This window comes from Manihot esculenta, chromosome 3 (assembly GCF_001659605.2).
Source record: "Manihot esculenta cultivar AM560-2 chromosome 3, M.esculenta_v8, whole genome shotgun sequence".
Classification (NCBI taxonomy): Eukaryota; Viridiplantae; Streptophyta; class Magnoliopsida; order Malpighiales; family Euphorbiaceae; genus Manihot; species Manihot esculenta.
The window spans coordinates 10,621,429-10,628,797 of record NC_035163.2 but is presented as its reverse complement, the minus strand read 5'-3'; the positions used below and the strand labels follow the sequence as shown (position 1 = coordinate 10,628,797).

The 7,369-nt window shown below is 27.7% G+C and overlaps 1 long non-coding RNA gene across 1 annotated transcript; it reads right to left on the bottom strand.

Moving 5' to 3' along the window:
- Window positions 1-2,941: 2,941 nt before the first annotated feature.
- On the bottom strand, window positions 2,942-7,090 carry LOC122723362. Its single transcript, XR_006350295.1, has 2 exons — window positions 6,200-7,090; window positions 2,942-5,619 (listed from the first exon to the last, which is right to left on the bottom strand). It is a non-coding gene; the product is annotated as an uncharacterized LOC122723362 (long non-coding RNA).
- Window positions 7,091-7,369: the final 279 nt, after the last annotated feature.

The following is a 7,369-nucleotide window of genomic DNA, read 5'->3' as shown; positions in this document are numbered from 1 at the left end:
TTAAATTAAGTAGATAACATAATTTATCAATCATATCGCTATGTGACTCCTAGATCAGTTAGGTGACAACTCTTTATCTTTATCATATCTTGTATGTTATGCCTAACTCTTACCCTAAACTTACATGATCATGGGTTTGCATATGCAAATTAAGTAATTTAGTTAAGTAGAACCATTATTTAGAAATATTTAATATTTCATAGCACTAAACATATTCAAGTAAAATTAACATTGGGTTTGCCAACAAGTTAATAAAAAACTGAACACTAATTTTATGTTATAACAATGGGTGATAAGTCATCACGTTCTTAACGTGTACTTAAAATTTTAATTGGAGATTTTAGTCATAAGATTTCTATTAAGATTTTTAATCTTTTAATTAGTCTCCTACTATTTTATTCAAATTAATAGTCTTATTTATTAATTCAGAAAATCTAGCGGTAGATCTCCTAGTAGGTTAGGATCCCATTTAATTTAAATAATTTTGTGTTTTCCCAACAAATTATTATAAATTAAATTAGGTAGATAACATGGTTTATCAATCACATCTTTATGTGACCCCTAGATTAGTTAGGTGACAACTCTTTGTCTTTATCATATCTTATATATTATGCCTAACTCTTACCCTAAATTTATATGATCATGAGTTTGCCCATCCAAATAAAGTATTTTAGTTAAGTAGAAATATTGTTCAGAAATATAAAATATTTCATAGCACTATACATACTCGGGTGAAATTAACTTTGGGTTTGTCCAACAAGTTAATAAAAAATCAAACTCTAATTTTATACTATAAAAATGGGTGGTAACCCATTATGTTCTTAACATGTACTTAAAATTTTTAATTAGAGAATTTAATCCTAAGATTTCTATCAAGATCTTATGCATAGGTATTGTTGTTGTATATCATACATATCCCATACATAAACATACGCCTCTAACATGCCATTTTAATTGGATGATTGTGGACAATTATAAAATCAATTCCCTTTAAGTCATAAAAGGAACTTGATGGTTTAAAACATAGGTGGCAGTTTCTTTGACTTTCAGAAGCCAAAAGGGCTCCTTTAATACACCATGTCCAATGCTTCTAATTTTTAATGTCTCATTTTCTTTTTAGGTTTATGAAAATTTTCTATCTATATATTCTAATTACATAATAATTATATAAAAAAAAACTTGAGTTACAATCAAAGGGAAATAAATGAGAAGATAATTTTACAACCCAAAATAATAAGAAAAGGCAGGACACGCATACTCTATTTAAAAATGACTAAAATTAAATCAATCAATCATTCAAACACATTGAGCTTTTCAAACTTTCTTATTTTACATTTCTTGTTTAATAAACTCTGATTATTTATTAATTGGATTCTTGATCAATGATAAAAATATATGTTCTGCAGACAATATTACTATAATATTTGGTAGTATAAAATTAAATAAAGTCTACTAAAGGGATAAACTTCAAATGAGCTGATAAACAATATATGGAGGAACAAATTTTAAAAGATAATTTGTTATTCTCTCTTAAGTTTCACAGACAATGAGTTAGATAATTATATATTCATTTCAATTATATTGAGATAATAAATGAGAGAATTATCAAGTATTTTTGTTGTATCTAATATTCTGGAAAAGAAATACAAGTTGAAAGCTACATGCTTTATCCTCCAAATTTTACTATAAAAATATTATTATGATTGAAATACATGCTAGAGTAATTCTGAAGTTTGCTAATCAAAATGATTTATTATTTGGCATCGATAGGTTGGACCATCCCGAATCAACAATGATGTGAAAGATTATTGAGAATTTATATATTTTTATATTGAAAACCTAGAAGGTTCAAATGATTTTTCATTTGCTGCTTATTCTCAAATAAAAAAATAATTATCAAGTTATCACTTGTTAAAATTGACATTAGACCTCTTGAATATGTATTGAGTAATATTTATTATCTTAAATGTCGACCGTGTGGACCATTTAAATATTTTGTGATTTTAATTGATGCATCAACTATATGGTCACATGTGTGCTTATTATCAATTCGCTCTTTAGTATTTGCAAGATTTTGCATAAATAATTTGAATGAGAGCACATTTTCTAGATTGTTCAATTGATCATAATTTGTTTAGCAATAATGATGAATTTACGTCCTAAATATTTATTATAAGTTAACATAAAGTGTTAAATATCATGTCATTATGTTTATACACAAAATGTTTGATTGTTTATCAAATATCAACCATTGATTACAAAATCATAATTTATGAGAAAAAAATCTTTCTATTTCTGTATTGGAACATATTGTGCAGCAATATTTATGAGCATCAAGCCAATATATAGAAAGTTCTTCCATTTACAATTGATTTTTAGTTAGGAACTAACTAGATCCCATCAAAGAATTATTTGGATGTGCAATATATATTTCAATTGTTTCATGATAACGCATTAAGATGGGCTCTCAAAGAAGGTTACGAATATATGTTGGCTATGAATCTTCAACTCTAATTTAATATTTTGAGTTTTTCACATGAGATTTATTTATAGTAATTTTTAACAAATTAATTTTCTCCATATTAGGAGAAGAGAATAAACAATTGGAAAAATAAAGTACATAAAATATTTTATTTTTATTTTATATAGACCCTCGCATAAGACAATGTGAAAAATCAATTCAAGTATGTTGTCAGACACACTCAAGAAAAGCAAGTCAGTTGTATATGCTCCTATTAGAATTAAAGTTCTTGAAGGACAAACTGTCGGTGTTAATAAGTCTATGACATGCCTGAAGCACGGTAGATCAATAAATTCTAAATGAAAATTACTTGAGAAAAAAAAAGGAACAAATATTTTTAGATGGTTGAATCAAATTAAAGAGGTAAAACTCCAGAAGAGCAAACTCCAGAAGAGACCTAAGGCATGACTAACAATTTAAAAAAAAAACTTAGGTATCTAAAATCAATTAAATGAAGAGATCTCGATAAATTATGTCATCTCAGAACAATAATGGAATCCATACAAAACAAACATAGTCAGTATTCTTACATATGAGATAGCGCTCAATTTTATGAAGAAAGAAGATGATCTTAAAATTAAATATATTAAATAATATAGATATAGAAATGATTGACCAAAATAGAAGGATGCATTTGAAAAATAAATCCAATTAAAAAATATTAAGTTTTTGGACTTGAAGTCCATATTGAGCCAGTATAATAAAAGTGAGTAGTTCATAAAACTTTATAGTTATTATGAAGAGATATTCTCATGTGGTGCATATAATTATTTTTCATCATTCGATTCGTCTGACAATTTATAAGGAAAAAATTGAAATGCGTCTATTATATTTAATGATTATTTATTTACATCGCTCACTTGAAAAATGTCTATATAAGATCCCTGAAAGATTCATGCCGCTTGAGGCACATTAATAAAGAAATTAATTTACTTGAAGCAAATTATTTATTTGAATCATATAGAGTTCTATATTATTTAAAACAATATGGGTATATGTGATACCAATATTTTGGTAAATATTGTTGAAAAAATATTATAAACATATGTCTATAAAAGGATCTCAATGTAAATATCTTATACTTATATTTTATATTGAATTTTATTCAAATTCCTAAAAAGGTTTCAAAATATTAAATTATTTCTAAAAGAAAATTTTGAGAAAATAAAGTTTTGTCTTCTTGTAAATCCAGCAATTCATTGATAAAGTTTTGTTTATTAACATACTTAATATGCTGAAGATATTTTTAAATGAAAAAAAAAATGAGATCACTTCATAAATGAAGTATTTGAATGGTTATGAGATCACTATATGAAAAAAAAAATTAATATTTACTATCTACACATAATAAATTTTTGTACTAAATATATCAATGCAATAAGGTTACTCATTAATATATCTTGCTAGCTTAGTATTTGACTGATTAGCAAGATATAATCTTTTTCCACTACAAAGGCACTGCAGTTGATTTTAATATATTCTAGTATATTTGAGGTATAATGATTATGAGTTTAGATTACATCCAAATAAGGTTCCACTATTTATATAGATATAGCTTATTATCTAATCTACAGAGTTCTTTTCAAATATATTGCTTATTTATATATCGAGATATGATTATCTTATGATTTTGTACAAAATAAACTATTGTTATTACTTCCAATCATGCATAAATTTTTAGCAATTTATGAAACAAGTATAGGAAGTCGCTTGTTAATATGAATCATTCAACATATTTGGAGAGATATTCTAACAAAATGGCATGAAGACAATGCAACATGGATAAATCAGCTGAATGAGTGATATATTAAAGGATACAAGATAAAACATATTTTATCAGAATTTTTATTTACTAAAAAGATGATGATATTGATATTTAAAAATATGCTCATATGATAATCCTATAAATTTTTACTAAAGCACTCCTTGTAACCAATTTCATTCAAGATTGAAGTGCATAAGTCATAGATATCCTAAGTGATATCATCATGAGGGGAGTAAATACACACCGTACTCTTTTTCCATTGACCAATATTTTTTCACTCGATTTTTTTAAGGTTTTTAACGAGTTAGTATTTATTCGCATATTATATAAAAAGAATATTCTTAAATAGACATTTAAGGTGGAGTGTTATAACACAGGCTTAGACTGGATTTTTTCACTGAAATTTTTCTAAGTAAGGTTTTAAATGAGACATATTCTTAAATAAACATTTAAGGTGGAGTGTTATAACAGGCTTAATTTTGTGGTAAGTGCATTTAAATAAATTTGAGAAGTTTCATGTTCTACTCTCCCAATTTTCAATCCCATTTAAAAAAAAAAGGTGGAGTGTTATAAATATATTGATAGACCGGGGATGCATAACCCCCAAAAACTCAATATAAATTTAAAATTTAAAAATATTTTGTTTGAATATTAAAAGAATTTAAATTTTAAATTAACTGCAGCTTATTATTGAAAAAATGGTTAGCTTAATTTTAAATTTCAAATAATATAAATATTATTGTTAATTTAAATTCTTTCAAATAATATAATTATCATTGCTATATTAAATTGATTTTGATTGAAATCAAAATTGATCTTAAAAGCCTCCAAATAAGATATTTGATTCAAATTTAAATAAATGAATCCAAACACAACAATTACAATCTAGCAATATTTAATCTTCAAATTTCAACATTAATTGAATTACTACTGAAAACAGTAACTTAGAAGCAATGAAGAATAATCTAGAGGATTCAAGTAGTTTCCTTTTTCGAAAAAGCTATATACTTGTCCATATTCATGCCTTGAAAACCCTTATCTCATTTGTTTATTTTAATTTATTTTTTTGAAATGGGGATTGGGAATCGAGAGATTGAGAAGTAAATCTAAAACCTCTCACATATACTCAGATGCACTTATCTCATTCGTTTATTGAATATTAGCATTCGGCCAATTGAATCTAAAGCATATTTCCTACCTCATGAAATTAGAAACAGAACCTTACCACAAAATTTGTTGACTCTTTATGGCATGAATTAAAATGCTGCCTTTGTTTTTCTTCTGTTGTGTAGCAATGGACGGGATGAATCTGAAGCTACAAATTCTGTCATTGCTAAAATACAAAATAAACTCAATTCAACGAAGTCTTAATAGCAACTTGGTGTATATGCATTATACTGTAATTGGTCTAATCAAAATTAATTGGTGGGTCACAGAGAGAACACCAAAACCTGGACACTTGACCTTTTACAATTAAGGCAAAACTTTTTCCCTTTTCTTGGTTTCATAAAAACAAATTGACAAGGCTAATTAATATATAGATATTGGCAGATTTGAGCAATAATCAAAGCCTGTGTATGCAATAATGATGCACCAGACATCAAATATTATAAAACAAAATTACTTTGTCCAAGTAGCACATCTTTTTTCTTGTGTTCTGTGAATTTGATTTACTATATTGTTTCCAGCTGCCACATGAGGACAAATATGGAAACACACAGGCAGGCACAAAGAGAGGCAAGCATAAATTTCTTGGCATTTTTTATTAATAAATAGCTGGAGATTCATAAGTAGCTCAAGAAAGCAGGCCTTCATCTACAATATATAATTTAATAACCAGATAATACTATCATCAATTAATTCCAATATCAAGCGATAAATATATAAAGAACAAAAAAAAAAAGTAAATATACCTTCGTTGGGTTCTTTAATTAGTTGCAACTGTGAGAGCCAAATCCGGCCAAGAAAAAGAAAAGCATTTTTTCAGATTTTCTTTCATTGTTGGTGATTGAGTGATTGAAGCTGCAAGATGACCTGATGATGGAACCCCACACACACACACACACACAGAGACACAGCACTCATATATCCTATCCAACTAGGTTTCTTATCTTTTGTCTCAAAACCCCTGATCGAACAATCAGGAACTATTCCTCTTTTTAGGCTACAAGGATATATGGGTACTTTTCAGTACTCGTAAATCCTTTCCCTTGGTAAAAATTGATAGCCTAATTGAAAGGAATATAGCAGAAAACTTTGTAAAGAAAACTGGAAATTTAATAATCCATATCTTGATGTGTATAGAAATATAAATATAGGTCTACGTATAGAAAGGTTTTGGCTAGATCATTACCAGATCATGCTGGCAGCTTCAACCTCTCAAACCAACATTAATATTAAACGAGAAGGAAGGAATACCAAAATGGGCAGCGAGGTTCTGTTCTGTGTATGCTGAAATTGGAGAGATTTGAGAAGACGAAGAAGAAGAAGAAGGTGAAGATCTTTATACCAAAACTTCAACTAAAGGAAAATTTAGCACGAACAATGCATGCTTTTGGGTAGGAAAGGATCCTCGTGACTAGCTCTCACCTCTCTCCTTATATATATATATATATATGCATATATAAATGCATTCTCTTCTCTCCCCTCCTTTGTACTGTGCCACTGATGGAGTATTCAATGGTGGGTTTCGGTCCTTACAGCTATTGACAGTGACCGTTTGCCATCTCTCTCTCTGTCTCTCTCTCTCTCTTTATAATGCTAAGTGCATACATTAAGAGAAAAGAAAGGGGACCATGGGGACCTCCCAGACAAACAATGAAACGAGCTCTCAAGTCTTTGTACAGCAGACCATATTTTTATTTTGGGTTAATGTTAGTGTTCTATGGAAAAGAAATTGCGTTGAAAAATGTCAAATTATATTGATTGGATGGAAACTAACAGAAACTAATTACTAACATGCATGCATGGAGAATTTTACAAAAGTGAAACATTTGCATTGTGTTTTTTTTTTTTTTTTTGAAATAGGGATCGAGAATGGAGAATTGGAGAAACAAAATCTGAAATTTCTTAAATTTATTTAA